This window comes from Dermacentor albipictus, chromosome 6, assembly GCF_038994185.2.
Source record: "Dermacentor albipictus isolate Rhodes 1998 colony chromosome 6, USDA_Dalb.pri_finalv2, whole genome shotgun sequence".
NCBI classification, from domain to species: domain Eukaryota; kingdom Metazoa; phylum Arthropoda; class Arachnida; order Ixodida; family Ixodidae; genus Dermacentor; species Dermacentor albipictus.
The window spans coordinates 63,868,595-63,883,941 of record NC_091826.1 but is presented as its reverse complement, the minus strand read 5'-3'; the positions used below and the strand labels follow the sequence as shown (position 1 = coordinate 63,883,941).

The 15,347-nt window shown below is 48.9% G+C and overlaps 1 protein-coding gene across 3 annotated transcripts in view; it reads right to left on the bottom strand.

Annotated features, from left to right (window-relative positions):
* Window positions 1-15,347, bottom strand: part of LOC135912296 (venom serine carboxypeptidase-like) — a 174,799-nt gene that overhangs the window by 83,527 nt on the left and 75,925 nt on the right. Inside the window, exon 2 of one of the 3 annotated variants that reach the window (XM_070540686.1) lies at window positions 13,727-13,788. The exons of the other annotated variants lie outside the window; for them this stretch is intronic. The gene's annotated coding sequence lies outside the window, so the exon portion shown is untranslated. The remainder of the gene's footprint in view (window positions 1-13,726; window positions 13,789-15,347) is intronic. 3 annotated transcript variants of the gene reach the window in all.

The window sequence follows — 15,347 nt, the reverse complement described above, 5'->3', positions numbered from 1 at the left end:
GGGTGTTCAGTTTGGCATATTAGGCCGCCTACCAGTTGTGGTAGGCGCCCACATAGGTAATGTGGCTAATAACGAAGGAGTGTATGAGTCTGACGACGTTGGCCACCGTCATACCCCGATGTCTGTTGGTGATTCTTCTGATGAGCCTCATCGTGTTCGTGATCTTAGTCTCCAAATGCCTGACCGTTTCTCCGTTGTTGCCGTTCGATTCTATGATGAGTCCGAGCACCTTAATCTGCTTCACCCTGGGTATTTCTTGTCCGTCATTGGTGCGTATGCAAATTTCTTCGTATGCAACATACTGGATGTAAGCCTTGGGGGGTCTTCTCCTAAGCGTCGGGCGGTAGAGGAGGAGTTCGGATTTTTCTGGCGAGCAGACGAGACCGGTTCCGACGAGGTACTCTTCCACCACCTCGACCGCGGTCTGTAATCACTGTTCGATTTCTCCGTCGCTTCCTTAGGACACCCAGATCGTAACGTCTTCCGCGTATATTGTGTGATGCACTCCCTCGATGGCGTTCAGGCGCTCGGGGTGGCCGATCATAATGAGATTAAAGAGCATCGGCGAGATGACCGAGCCTTGCGGGGTGCCGACGCTGCCTATGTTCCTGTCTTCGGATGCGAGTTTGCCCAGCGTTAAGGAGACTTTCCTGTTTGTGAGGAAATCCTTAAGATAGCTGCACGCTTGGTTTCCTAGATTGAGTGTGGCAATGCTGCGTAGTATGGCTGCGTGAGCTGCATTGTCGAAGGCTTTCTTGAGGTCTAATCCTAGAATGGCCCTGGTGCCTCTTGTCTTGTTGTCTAGTATCTGGTGCTTGATTTGCAACATTGCATCCTGCGTGGAGAGATGAGCTCGAAACTCGAGCATGGTGTCTGGATACGCTTCCACGTCGTCCAAGTGTGCGTTGATCCGGGTGAGGAAGGCGTGCTCCATCAACTTGCCGACGCACGACGTAAGGGATATTGGTCGAAGGTTGGCCAGATCTTGGGGTTTCCCTGGTTTGGGGATGCGCACCATTTTTGCTCTTTTCCATTGGTCGGGGATGCATCCTCGGGTCCAGCAAGCGTTCATGTACATGGTCAGTTCGGAGATGGTCTCGTTGTCCAAGTTACGAAGGGTCTTATTAGCTACGCCGTCCGGCATCAGGGCCGACTTGCTGTTGAGCTTTTGCAAAGCGGCCCGGATTTCCGCCTCGCCAAAGTTTCTGTCCAGAGAGAAATTGGGATTTCCCGTGTATTCCCCATGTTGAATATTCGGGCTGTGGGGGGCGAATCTGTCGCAGAGTTCGGAAAGGATTTCTTCCTCGTCCTTAGTGTGTGTGTGTATTAGCTTGCGCATGGTTTCCCTATGTGTTGCCTCGGTCTTGGTCGGGTCTAGTAGGTGTCGGAGCAGGCGCCATGTGTGACCGGTGCCAATCCGGCCGTCCATCCCGTTGCAGATCTAATCACATTGTTGCTTACTAAGAGCTTTGCAGTGTTCTTCTATTTGTTTGTTGAGAAACGCTATGCGTTACCTCAACTTCCTATTGTGTCTTTGTTTCTGCCACCTGGCTTGAAGCGATCGTTTGGCCTCCCACATGTGCACCAGGCGGCTTTCAATCTTCTCGATGGGAAGTTCTGGCGTTACGGTCTTTGTTACTTCATTGACGTCAGCCATCACTTTTTCGGCCCATTGTTGAATGTCTGTGATGAGCGCGTGCGTCATTCTGGCTCGATTCTTGCGAAACTGGTCCCAGTCCCTCTATTTGAAGGTTTTGTTGGATTCGACCTTTAAATTCTCCAATAATTTCGTTTCGAAAATTCTGTGGTCACTACCAAGGTCTTCGAACGTGTTGTTCCAACTAGCTCCTCTTGCGTTCTTCACTAATGTTAGATCGGGCGTGGTGTCTCTTGTCAGCCCTGTTCCCATTCTGTTGGGGGAGCTGGGGTCGGTGATCAGGGTCAGGCCCGTTTCCTGTATATCCTGCCATAAAGCCTTGCATTTTCCTCTCGTATAGGCATAGCCCCACGCTCCGTGGGGGGCGTTAAAATCTCCCCCGATTAGTAGGGGATGGGAGCCCGCAATGTCCGTGGCCCTCCTAAATAGGGTTAGAAAGCGCTGTCGTATGTGCGCTGGCTTGCTGTATAGATTGAGGATAAACGTGCTGCATTGGCTCTTGCTTTTAGGTATAATTTCTACGAATACTTGTTCAATATGCGCTACGTTAAGGTCGTGACGAACGACCACTAAGCCTTTCCTGACCAAAGTAGTTACCGCTTGCTTCTCCCCGGATGGGGGACCGATGGCTTGGTAATGAGGCAGTTTTGCTAATTCGTGTGTCTCTTGTGGCATTATTACATCAGGTTTCGATTTGCTTTTAAGGTGTTGTTGCAGCACCGCTTTTTTTCGCCGTAACTCCTGCCATTCCACAGCCATAACGTTAGCGTGCCTCTTTTACCGTGCTTGCCTATGTTGGTGTGGTCGTGGGGTGGAGGTCGGAACGACCCCAGATGCTCCTGCAGTGTTTACAGGGGGTGTCGCGAAATTGATTAGATGCGACCCCAGTTATGGGGGCCCCTGCGGTGGTAAGTGCCTGCAGCTTGGCTACCCTTAGACTTAGGTTGGCCTAGCTGCTTTCGAATTTGTCAAGTCTCGACATTATGGTCTAGACCGCCAGCGTGAGGTTGCCGACGGCTTCCGCTTGTTCTTTGAGTACATTTTGCATTTCTGATCATTTCTGCCCTAGGTCTGGCAGTTGTTATCCGGTTTGGCTGCTAACGGCTGGAGCCTTTCTCTTAGGTGGCGGAGGGTTGTCGTCCCCCTCCATGCTATTATTAGAAGTTACCGCAGCTGCACCTGCACTACAAGTACTCAGATGGGGAGTCATCTCCACCCTTCGACTATTCTTAAGCTCCTAGATATCTCTCGTGAGGTGTGAGATTAATTCTCTCAACTGTACATTCTCCCGTCTCATTTCTGCTATTTCTTTAGAAGCTGCAGTCTCCTCAGTTCCGCTGGCAAATCTGGTATTTTCTCTTAAGGAAACTGCACGTGTCTGGTACAAGGCGCCTGAGCACGATCTCACCAGCTGTGACCTATGCAAAGAAAAACTGAACGAGCTGTTCGGCAAGCCCTTGGGTCATCAACTAGACGCTACAAAAGAACTTGGCTCTCGCGAGCAGCCATCTACTCAATAATAGATTTCGTATATTCAGGATAGTCTAGCGCTCTGCCGCATTGTTGACGGTAACATGTCCGAAGCGGACGAGATCGGGCACATACCCAAAGGTATGGCCGACGACGCATTTAACCTCTTGGTATTCAGGAACTGTGCTACCGCGGATGCCATCGTGAAAGAGTGTCGGCGATTCGAACAAGTAAAATTCCGCCGCATTCCGCAGCAAATCACCCCCCCCCACACACACACACACACAATTCCGCCGCATCGTCACCATGCGAGAGAGACAGAGAAACATTTATTGACAAACGATTTACATGCTGTGGTCGGAGACCCTTTAGTCCAAGGCCCCGCTGGCCTCGGCCGCCCGCTTGACCTGTCTTATAAAGGAGTGTTGTCCCGCCAGGTCTGAGCTGGTTAGCTGTGCCTCTTATTGCTCTATTGTGCGGTGTGTTTTATAGAACGGGCATGATTCACAATTCCAAGTAATGTGCTGTAGTGTTGGTGCGCCTCCGCACCACGGGCAGTCGATTCTGTAGCGAGTGGGGAACATGGCATTCTGGGGAATACCCCAGTCTGAATTTTGCGCCAGCTGGCCGCTTCCTCTCCACTGAGTTGTGAGTGAGGGGAGGGTATTTTTTTTCTGGTTGCACGCTGATGAGCGAGAATCTCCTGGGGATTCGTTGGATTGGGGTCATTACAGTGGCTACCAGGGAGCGTCCCAGTCTAGTCGGCCCGGTTAATAATACCTCGGGCTAGCGAATCGGCCAGTTCGTTCCCCTCAAGGCCTGTATGGCCTTGAGCATCAGCGGAGAGTCATACGTATCATCATAAGCATCAGTCATAAGTCATCAGTCATCATCAGTCATCAGTCATCAGTCATAAGCATCAGCGGAGAGTCATACGCAGGTACGACATTCGCGAAAAACTACAGGCTCGAGGCTCCCTAAGCCACGCGTGTATGAGGTAACATTTGTTATCGAGGTGCCGAAGTCTGCGTGAGGGCGCATGCACGTTGCCCAAGCGTTGTGCCTCAATCATCCGACTGCGCGATGTTTGTAAGGAAATTTATTTACGGGCTTGAATAAACGGTGCAAAAAAGGCGAAAACGCCCGACATGGAACACTATAGCGAATGAGCGCGGTCGTGTACGGTGTGCTTCTCTCGTGTGTCACTTTCTCTCTATCTCTCTCTCTCTCTTTTGTGTTGTTTTGTCAACTATGAAATCACGTATACCTGACCTGCTCAACTTACCGTTCTTGTAAACGTTTCCATATAGGTTGCCTCACAGGTGCCAAGTGCAGAATGATACAGGCATGCGGTATATAATAAAGCCACGCCACTCCAAGGATTCTATTCCAGATGCCCGTCATCCGAGTAATGATTGTTTGACCAAGACAAGGGCATTTCCGATAATCTTGTTTGCTAACAACATTACCTGGCACGCGCCGACATAAGGGTACGCTGCCTCTGAAACGTGCTTTCTTTTAATAGTAAACTGGCCTCGTTTCTCCCGATGACAGCTACATGATTGTTTTATCTTTATCACTAGCCAAGCAGCTTCGCGACAGCTTCATGAAATTTAGGGCAATGAAAAAGTTTGAAGATACCGTAATTCTTTCAGCACATAGCAATCAGACTACAAGAGAGACTATTGAGGCCTACCATATCAAGAAACATAGACCACGTTGTTGTAAGTATGGCTTCATTAACTCTGCATGACAGTTAATCAGCACTTTTAAACCGCTTCATAGTATAGCATTAGAATACATGGTTTTGCTGTTTTCCTGTGCACTGCTGAGGAGATCATTGATGGGAGAGCACGTGATTGTAGGTAGCAATACTAAAGTATGTGTATGCTTTATAATAAAGCTAGCTGCGAGTCCAGCGCTGTGCTGTATCTTTAATGATTTCTGTTTTTGCCGTCTTGCGCTGCCCCTTCAAGATGTTGAGCCAGTATCAACGTGCCCAAATGAATTCTTGTACAGAAATAGTTTTGTTTCGGTTTCCCTAAATATTGTTTTACGTTGCTTGGATAGGTTTATTTTCCATTTAAGTGGCAAACAGGCGTAAAGCAATGATATGAGTGTACGTAGTTTCAAGGGCTACTTACTTGCTAAGTTTTTTTTCTTTGCTAGTGACATTATTGTACTCCCTATTTAAAGAAATGCGGCGTAATGTTAAGGTTATGGGAACTGCTTAAAAGGGTAGTGTGTTCAATAATATTTCTGAGTGGCTGTTTTATGGCTGCTGTGAGGTCCATGCTTGTTTTTGTTTATTTTGATCAGCTTTCGTAAAACCACAAATGAAGCTTTGTAGTAAGAACGAAAAACTGGGCTATACTCTGTTTTACTTAACACATTTTTTTTTCTGGCGGGTAAAGACACGGACGTAGTGAAAGTACGACAGCACATGCACTGTAGCTTTAACTGCCTTTTTTTTCTTAGCAAGTATATAGCACGAACAAGAGGCTGAACGCACAAACTGTTCCTCCTCCCTTCCTCCCATTTGCTGATTCAAACTACACGGCTTAACATGAGCTGCTGCAACCATCACGTAAAGGTAAGACCTGTTGACGCTACAGCCCTATTTCTCGTCCCATCGATTATTGCACGTAAAATTGTCATGTGGGCGTCACATCTCAAAGAACGAAGCATAAAGAACGCTGACCACTTTTCTTTTTCCTGGAGTCACTCTGCCTCTATACACATCAAAAATTGCTTTCCCGTAACAACGACCTTATAAAGCCTGGATTGCTGCCTCGGACGTTCACTTCTTAAGCATGATCTGCACTGCAGGACAATATGCCTACCGTAGCTTCTGAGAAAATTGCCTTCGCAAATGAAGCGTGCATTGCGTAGAAGGAAGGCAACTCCGCAATGGTTTCTTGTTCTCACATGAGATATTTTTCGTATGTAAAAGCTACTAATATGCTATTTGCGCAGTCCTACGTAAGTAATCATTTAAATTATGGGGTTTTACGTCCAAAATCCCCTTTTGGTTATGAGGCAAGCCGTACTGGAGGACTCCGGAAATTTTGACCACCTGGGGTTCTTTAACGTGCACATAAATCTAAGTACACGGGTGTTTTCGCATTTCGCCCCCATCGAAATGAGGCAGCCGTGGCCGGGATTCAATCCCGCGACCTCAGTCCTACGTATAAAGGCAGGGACGTTAGAGGCCGTCTTATGTTGGCGTCAGAGGTCAGATGAGTTACCCGTATTAATTGCAGGAACCGCCAAATGAGAGAACAGTTCACGGACACATAAGCTCAAGTTGTAGTCAAGAACGTTTCGAGCAGTAAACACTTCAAATAAATCTCCGCAGTTCAAAGAAAGAGAGAAATTTGTTAGAAGATAAAAACCTGACAGATTGACCTTGCTGAGAGTGCATAAATAGCACCCGGTCACCGCACATAGGTAAGTTACTATATATCCAGAAGACTGAAGTGAGTTGACATTCGCAAGTCGTCACTGCCAAACATCCCGGTCGGGCAAACGGCACACACAGAGTGCAGCCACTGTGTCTTCGTCATATTCATCGCTGAAGCTGGCGCGCATAAAGATACCCGCTACAGCCTTAACTACAGTGTTCTAGCCTGAAAACTCGGCCAAGGGAGTAAAAAGAGAAGAGTAAAACGGAAGTAGAAGGAGAAAGTGAAAATGACAGGAACATAAGAGTAGATGCTCATGAGTAAAAAAAAAACTTCGTCAAAATGCATTTTTGGAGGTTCTTTATCGTCTTTAATGCGATTAACATTTAAGGTCGCACGTACTGTGGCGGTGGGAGATTCGTTATTGAAGTAATTGGTAAAGATTCGTTTCGTCTTATGCGATCACAAATTTATAGTATTTTCTGAGAGTAGGAAGAAGTAGGTGATTCACTTGTTAAATATCTTCAAGTGAAAAGTACAAGTATAAATTGTGGTGAAAGAATTTACTTTGAATAGATTGGCAGGATTGTTAACGTTTGTAAATTATGAAACGCATATACACTTGTACAGATTTCTAAAAGATTGGATAAAATTCATTTTACATATATGCATCATAAGTCGTGTATATTGTTGCGGGATGAAAGCAGGCCCACGAGTGTAAAATAACTTATATTTACAAATGATGGATATGGCGTTCAGGCAACCGCCAGACTTCGTCTTTCTCTAGTCCAATTCAACGTCTTCCTTCACTTCACCGTAACATCACCCTCCCGGTGGGGGAGCTCCGTCCCGGTGCAAGTTAAACAGCCTCACTTATTGGGGGGACATAGGGCTTGAGCCTGGTGACGTGAACAACATCACTGGTTAAGTTGGGAGGCACGGAAGGCTGACCGAGTGGGGCGATCTCGTAGGTCACGTCGGACAGTTGGCGTAAGATCTGGTACGGACCAGAAAAACGGGACAGTAATTTTTCCGACAGGCCGACACGACGTGAAGGCGTCCAGAGAAGGACAAGGGAACCAGGTGAAAAATGGCGGTCTCGGTGCCGAAGGTCGTAGCGTCGCTTTTGAGAAGCTTGCGAGACGGTGAGGCGATGACGGGCGACATCTCGGGCCTGGGCGGCTAAGTCAATAGCATCGCGAGCGTAAGCAGTGCTGGGTGACTGTACTGCGGAAGGTAGCAACGTGTCAAAAGGCAAGGTGGGGTCGCGGCCGTACAAAAGGAAAAATGGTGAAAATCCGGCAGTGTCGTGACGGGACGAGTTGTATGCGAAAGTGACGTATGGTAAAGCGACGTCCCAGTCGCGGTGATCGTTGGAAACGTACATGGCGAGCATTTCAGTGAGTGTGCGGTTGAGTCGCTCGGTGAGGCCGTTCGTTTGAGGGTGGTACGCGGTAGCAATCCGATGTTCTGTAGAACAGGAGCGGAGCAGATCATCAACGACCTTCGATAGAAAGTAGCGGCCGCGATCCGTCAGCAACTGGCGAGGGGCGCCGTGGTGCAGGATGACGTCTTTTAGTAAGAAGTCGGCGACATCTGTAGCGCAGCTGGTTGGCAGGGCTCGTGCGATGGCATATCTAGTGGCATAATCGGTTGCTACAGCAATCCATTTGTTGCCTTTGATGGAAATTGGAAACGGACCAAGGAGGTCGAGGCCCACACGGAAGAAGGGCTCTGTAGGTATATCAATGGGTTGAAGCAAACCAGCGGGAGGCATAGCAGGCGTCTTCCGGCGCTGACACAGGTCGCAAGAAGCGACATAACGGCGCACAGAGCGATAAATGCCAGGCCAGAAGAAGCGGCGCCGCAGGTGGTCGTAAGTACGAGTGACGCCCAGATGTCCAGCAGTAGGAGCGTCATGAAGTTGCTGGAGCACGGTGAGTCGAAGGTGCTTGGGGACGACTAGGAGGAGCTCCGGGCCGTCAGGACGAACGCTACGACGGTATAAAGTTCCATCGCGCAAGGTGAACATCCGAAGGGACGGGTCATTGGGCGAGGAGCTTAGGCGTTCCATAAGTGTTCGAAGAACAGGATCCTTGCGCTGCTCGTCGCCAATGTGGAGGAAGCCGGAGAGGGACAGAATACTGATGTCCGAGTCTGCATCGGTATCGTCCGGTTGATCCACGGGATTGCGGGACAGGCAGTCAGCGTCTTTATGCAGGCGTCCTGACTTATATATAATAGAAAATGTATATTCTTGTAGGCGCAATGCCCAACGTGCAAGTCGTCCAGTTGGGTCCTTCAAAGAGGAGAGCCAGCAGAGGGCGTGATGGTCGGTGACAACGCAGAAGCTCCGACCGAAAAGGTACGGGCGAAATTTCGCGACCGCCCATACGAGCGCGAGACATTCTCTCTCAGTAATGGAGTAATTTCGCTCGGGCGTGGAAAGGCGGCGGCTAGCGTAAGCGATGACACGGTCTTGGCCCTGTTGACGCTGAGCGAGGACAGCGCCGATGCCATGACCACTCGCGTCAGTTCGTACTTCAGTGGGCGCAGAAGGGTCAAAGTGGGAGAGAATCGGGGAAGTGGTAAGCCGCTCAATCAGGGTAGAGAAGGCTTTCTCCTGTAGCGGTCCCCAAGAGAAAGAGGCGTCTTTCTTAAGAAGGTCAGTGAGAGGGTGAGCGATGTCCGCAAAATTTTTCACAAATCGCCGAAAATAAGAGCATAAGCCCAGAAAACTACGGACATCGTTCGTTGAACAAGGTACAGGAAAATTTCGCACGGCGTGAACTTTCTGTGGATCAGGTTGGATTCCGGCGGCGTTGACGAGATGACCAAGCATGTTAATTTCACGGCGACCGAAATGGCACTTGGAGGAGTTTAGCTGAAGGCCAGCCCTGCGAAACACGGAGAGTATGGTTGTGAGGCGCCGCAGGTGGCTCTCAAAGTTCGGCGAAAACACAATCACATCGTCGAGGTAACACAGGCATGTAGACCACTTCAAGCCGCGCAAGAGAGAGTCCATCATGCGCTCGAATGTAGCTGGCGCATTGCATAATCCAAAGGGCATGACTTTAAATTGGTACAGACCGTCCGGTGTGACAAAGGCGGTTTTCTCGCGGTCCATCTCATCGACGCTAATCTGCCAATAGCCGGAGCGGAGGTCAATTGATGAAAAGTATTGGGATCCGTGAAGGCAGTCAAGAGCGTCATCAATGCGAGGCAAGGGATAAACATCCTTCTTTGTTATCCGGTTGAGGTGACGGTAGTCAACGCAGAAGCGCCACGAGTTATCTTTTTTCTTTACTAAGACAACCGGTGATGCCCACGGGCTACTGGAGGGTTCAATGATGTCCTTGTCCATCATCCTGTCTACTTCTTTCTGTATGATGGCCCTTTCTGTTGCCGAGACACGATATGGCCGCCTATGAATGGGGCTGGCGTCACCGGTGTTGATGCGATGCGTGACAACAGATGTCTGGCCAAGTGGACGGTCGTCCAAATCAAAGATGTCCCGATAAGATGACAGGAGATGACGAAGAGCTGTTGTTTGCTCGGAAGAAAGGTCGGGGGCGATCATCTTAGAAACATCGTCCGCAGGCGTCGAGTACGGAGGAGTGGGTGACAAAGGTCCGTTCGTACTGAGGAAGGATTCAGAGGTCAAAAAAGAAATCTGAAATTCTTCCAAAGGAGTGATATGCGCTATGGCGATACCGTGTGGCAAAACATGTGACGAGAACCCAAAATTCAGGATGGGCACGCGAGCGCAGTTTTCGCGGATCCGAATTAAGGTGCTCGGTAGGGCAATATTACGCGACAAAACCACGTCAGTAAGCGGCGACAGGACGTACTCGCCATCAGGTACGGGAGGACAGGGCGTCAGCAGGACATTTGTAGCAGCCTGTGGAGACAGCCTTGCAAATTCAGCAGCACATAAGCGGTGTGGAGCACAAGTGGTTGCGTCGGCAGGAAGCGGCAGGTCCAACTGTACAACACCTGCGGAGCAGTCAATTTGGGCAGAGTGTTTCGAAAGGAAGTCGAGGCCGAGAATTAGGTCGTGTGGGCAGTGTTCAAGGACGATAAATAGAACAACGGTATAATGGCCCCCAATGGTCACACGTGCTGTGCACATTCCAAGGACAGGTGACGTACTCCCATCGGCGACTCGCACGGTGCACGGTACGGCGGGGGTCAGAACCTTTTTGAGCCGGCGGCGGAGAGCAGCGCTCATAACTGAAAGCTGCGCTCCTGTATCAACGAGAGATCTAACAGGAACGCCATCGACTTCAATGTCCAGCAGGTTTCCACATGTAGGCAGGGTCAATAGAGGATTTGTGGGCCGGGTCGGAGTTGCAGCTTCACCTCCGGGAGCTGCACCGCCTAGTTTCCCGAAGCGAAGCGACCGGTTGCAGAAGGGGACGAAGAGCGGTGAACGAGAGGCGAACGGGACCTACGACCTTGCGGAGACGGGGATCGGCTGGATCTTGGTGGAGCACTGTCGGCGTTGATGTTCCTAGTCGGCGTATAGGGCGAGAAAGTGCGATTGTCGGGTACTTGGCTGTAGTGACTCGGAGACGACCACCGAGGAGGCGACGACCAGTGGTTGCGGCAATGACGGGCGATGTGTCCAATACCGGAACAATTAAAACAGATGGGTTTATCATCCGCTGTGCGCCATTCAGCTGGGTTGCGACGGAGTGGTGGAAAGCTTTGCGTCCGGGAGCGAGCGGTCGGAGAAATTTGGTAGGTGTTGGTATGGCGGACTGAGCAGAGAGATGGAATGCCCAAACTTGCTATTTCCTCCCGAACGACCGCTTGTATAACGGAGATAGCGGGTACGCTTTCCCGACAGTCTGAACGAACGGGAGCCGGGGCCATGGCCTCAAGCTCACGGCGAACGATGCGCGTTATTTCTTCCGGTCCTGCGGGCTGAACGAACCGCGGCGGGTCTTCGCAAGAAGATGTCGCGGCGGTATTGGGCAACCGGTCGAAAGTTTGAGTGACGCGGCGGCCCTTCGCTTGTTCGAAGCGCCGGCACTCCTTAATAATTGCATCCACAGTGGCACAATCCTTACACATCAAGAGATTGAAGGCATCGTCTGCAATACCTTTCAATATATGGCCAATCTTGTCGGCCTCGGTCATGTTGTCATCAGCCTTGCGACAGAGGGCCAGCACATCCTGTATGTACACGACATAGGATTCTGTGGACGTCTGAGCGCGGCACGCAAGTTCTTTTTTAGCTGCCAGCTGACGACCGACAGGTCTGCCGAACAGGTCTCGCATTTTTTCTTTGCAAACATCCCAGCTCGTTAGGTCAGCTTCATGTGTGTCATACCATTGCTTCGCAGTTCCCTTCAGATAAAATATTACGTTTGCAAGCATCATTGTAGGATCCCACCTGTTGTTGTCGCACACTCGCTCGTACATCGTAAGCCAGTCATCGACGTCGACGTTGTCCGTGCCACAAAATGTTCCCGGGTCCCGTGGGTGAGTGAGGATGACCGTGGGCACGGGCTGCCGAGGCGTTGTCGCTTGTGTCGGTTGATTTGCCATTGTGGCAGCAGGTAGATGACGTCCGCTGCGAAGTTCCGTGGTGGTACCCCGCACCTTCCACCAAAATGTTGCGGGATGAAAGCAGGCCCACGAGTGTAAAATAACTTATATTTACAAATGATGGATATGGCGTTCAGGCAACCGCCAGACTTCGTCTTTCTCTAGTCCAATTCAACGTCTTCCTTCACTTCACCGTAACAATATGTATACTTTATGTACATCGCGAAGTGTGCGAGGTCTTGGCCTCCGCGTGACTGCACCATAACAGAACTGAAAGAGCCACCGCCAAGACACGTCATGTATGAGCCGTGTACTGCAGTCGGGCTTCTCACTCGCGCTGCTGTTTAGACACGCTGCGCCATCCATTTGCGTAGCCACCCAGATTGCATTCGAGGCACGCCGATGCGTGCCAACGCTGAGAATTTATCGCTCGCTACCCGCGCTCATTCGCGGCGCAGCGTTCTAGCGTTAACCTGATGTGAATGATGAAGCCGTGTAACGTGGTTTCGAATCTGCCCAGCACCACATAAATTGTAAAATATTTTTTTTTTACTGAGAAGTGCCGGCGTAAAAGTGGCTATATTTATAGATAGACACAAAGGGTTCAAGTAGGCTGTGAATACCAGTTGCGATTAAACAAATTAGAAACATTATTACACTTGCATATTATGTTCACAATTGGCTGTTGACGATAATACATAAAGCAACACTGGCGCTGATTCAATTCACGCTGTTCTTTTTTGTGTGTGTCTGTGTGCTTGTGTGTGCGTGTTGTTTCACACGTGCGGAGCCTTCATTGTTAAGTAACGAATTTATACAACAGATAAACGCTTCTCGGAGCACTTGCGTTCGTTTCTGTTCAAGCACCTGGCTTGTCACTGCCCCTGTAAACGAGTTCATTCAGTGTTATTTCCAATAGCTGCACAGCAAGTGAACGTTTATCATGTACACGCCCTTAGACAAATATGGACTGGAATTTTTAGGCAGTATTTGATACGTGAAAAAAAAACAGTAATGAATTTATCTACCTAATATTGTGCGAAGGCAAGAAACATACTTTTGTGCCCAGTGGATGTTCGCCGTCTGATTTCCACTGCACACGACGAAGTTTTTTTTTTTCATAGCCCCTCTTCTTAAATATTAACCCTGCTTTATGAAAACTAAGGCTCCCACGCTAATGGCAGCTTGGTCAATTCCAAATCTCTTGGTTATGTGCGCAAATAGTATAAGGCGTAGAAGGCGTAGAAAGTGGTGTAGAAGGCGTCAACGTGGATACTATGGTAAGTCGCATGCAAAAGCCTAGCCCAAGCACCCTCAGTCCTTATGAGGTTTTCGTTTGGACAGTTCAGTCACCATCGCAGTAGGGAACTTCAAAATGCAGAACTTGTCATACTGTACCTGTTCATCTCCAACAATATCTACGCGCGGAAATACAACATAGGCGATAAATAATTGGCAGGCAATGCAGTTGCACTAATCACTGAGAGACAAAACTAATGAGCGAATACCAGTCAAGAACTTGGATTCAACGCACGTAAGAAGCAAATGTTCGACGACGATTCGAGCACTCTAAGAGTTCGCGGACGAATCAGTCATGACACAAATCAGTCAACCATTCCTTTATAGATCAAATATTCACAAGAAAGGAGGTCATCTGACGACAGAGTCCACTACAAGGAATATTGAACCTCCAAGGCATGTCTGTGAAAAACAGAAGAAAAAAGAAAACTGCGCTTACAAATGCTTTTACAGGAGCGAAAAAAATTTGTTTTGCTACGTGGCAAAGATAATATATTGTGCACACACCTTATATTTGTTAGTTGGCGGTTCAGCATCAAATATTTTGCTGCACGTGGTTAGCCCCGCCTCGCAACTAGAGTTCAATATAGACTGGCAATGCCTAGTTCATCCACGTATGACAACGATCGGTTCACACAAAGGACCATCTTACCGCGATCAAGGCAGAAAGCTGGGCTAGTTAGTATGTCATCATTAATCAAAAGACTAGCGCATATAACAGGGAAACCGACAGAGTAGAAGACAGGACGAGCGCTCGTCCTGTCCTTCTTCTCTGTCTGTGTCCGTGTTATCACTTGTCTTTTGATTACTAATGACCATCTCACAGCTGTCAAAGCGTACTCCAGCCAAGTTCTATGGGGGTTTGTTGCGAGTATCAACTTCATGGTTGTGTCATTTCCTACAGAGAATTCAATGGAAAACTCCATTCGACCACGTTGGGGTCGAGAGAGCTGCCATGTCGTTGTCCTGCCGACGTATATATTACAGATGCAGCTATATTGCCAATGTGAAACACCGTGCAATTGATTCCGGTTTGCTGACAGGCCAGACATGGTGGAGACTGATCGTTATCATCGCCGTGCTGTGGTCGAAATCGTGCGATTAAGGCTACTGGTGTGGATGAGCCTGCTCCTGATATAGAGGTCGCTAGAAAACTTAGCGTGATTACACGACAACTCCGGTTATCCGTATGAAACGACCCAAGTTTTCGAAACAACGAAGGTATCTCTTCGCGGCCCCTCGCACTGCACCTGGACAACCTCAACTCGGCCATCGCGAGACTACCCTGCTTTTTTGGCTTTGCCAGGGGTGGCTTTTACGAAACATTTTGCCTTCTATATTAAAGTGGGCGACAACACTACATCTTATAACTGTGGTCACGAGAATACCCTTGAAGTCACTTTCAGTGACTGTAGTCAGTACACTTTACAGAGACAGTTGCTCCCGAATGATTCAGCTTGCATTTATCCCAGACCATTGTTCGACCAAACCGCACTTGTAGTACCAACCTCCTAAGCCATCAACAAACCTGCACAAGGAGCTTTAGCCTGTATCGGCATTCATAGCGCTGCACGTAATCCTGTGCTGTGAAGAGTGCCGTGATCATGACCGTATGTGATCGTGTCTGTTATCTCTCTCCCTTTCTTTCACTTATCTCTTTCTACATTCTTATCTTTCTACCTTCCCTTGCGCTAGAGTAGTGTTTCCCTCTTGTCAATCTCTGTTTCGCCTCTCTCTACTGTGGATTTCACATGATTGATTTTATTGAAACTTTTTTTTCTGGCAGGAGGTTTGCAAACGGGTTCTTTAGTACAACAGTCGTTAAACTGAGCGAGGCCTTGTAGTAGCTTTATTCGGTTACAAAGACGTGGTATTCGCAGTGTTAGCCAACTAGATGCGCAATCGTGTCCTTCGTAATGTTACCGAATGGTTAAAAAATCGCAATTATTCGCCCTTACCCA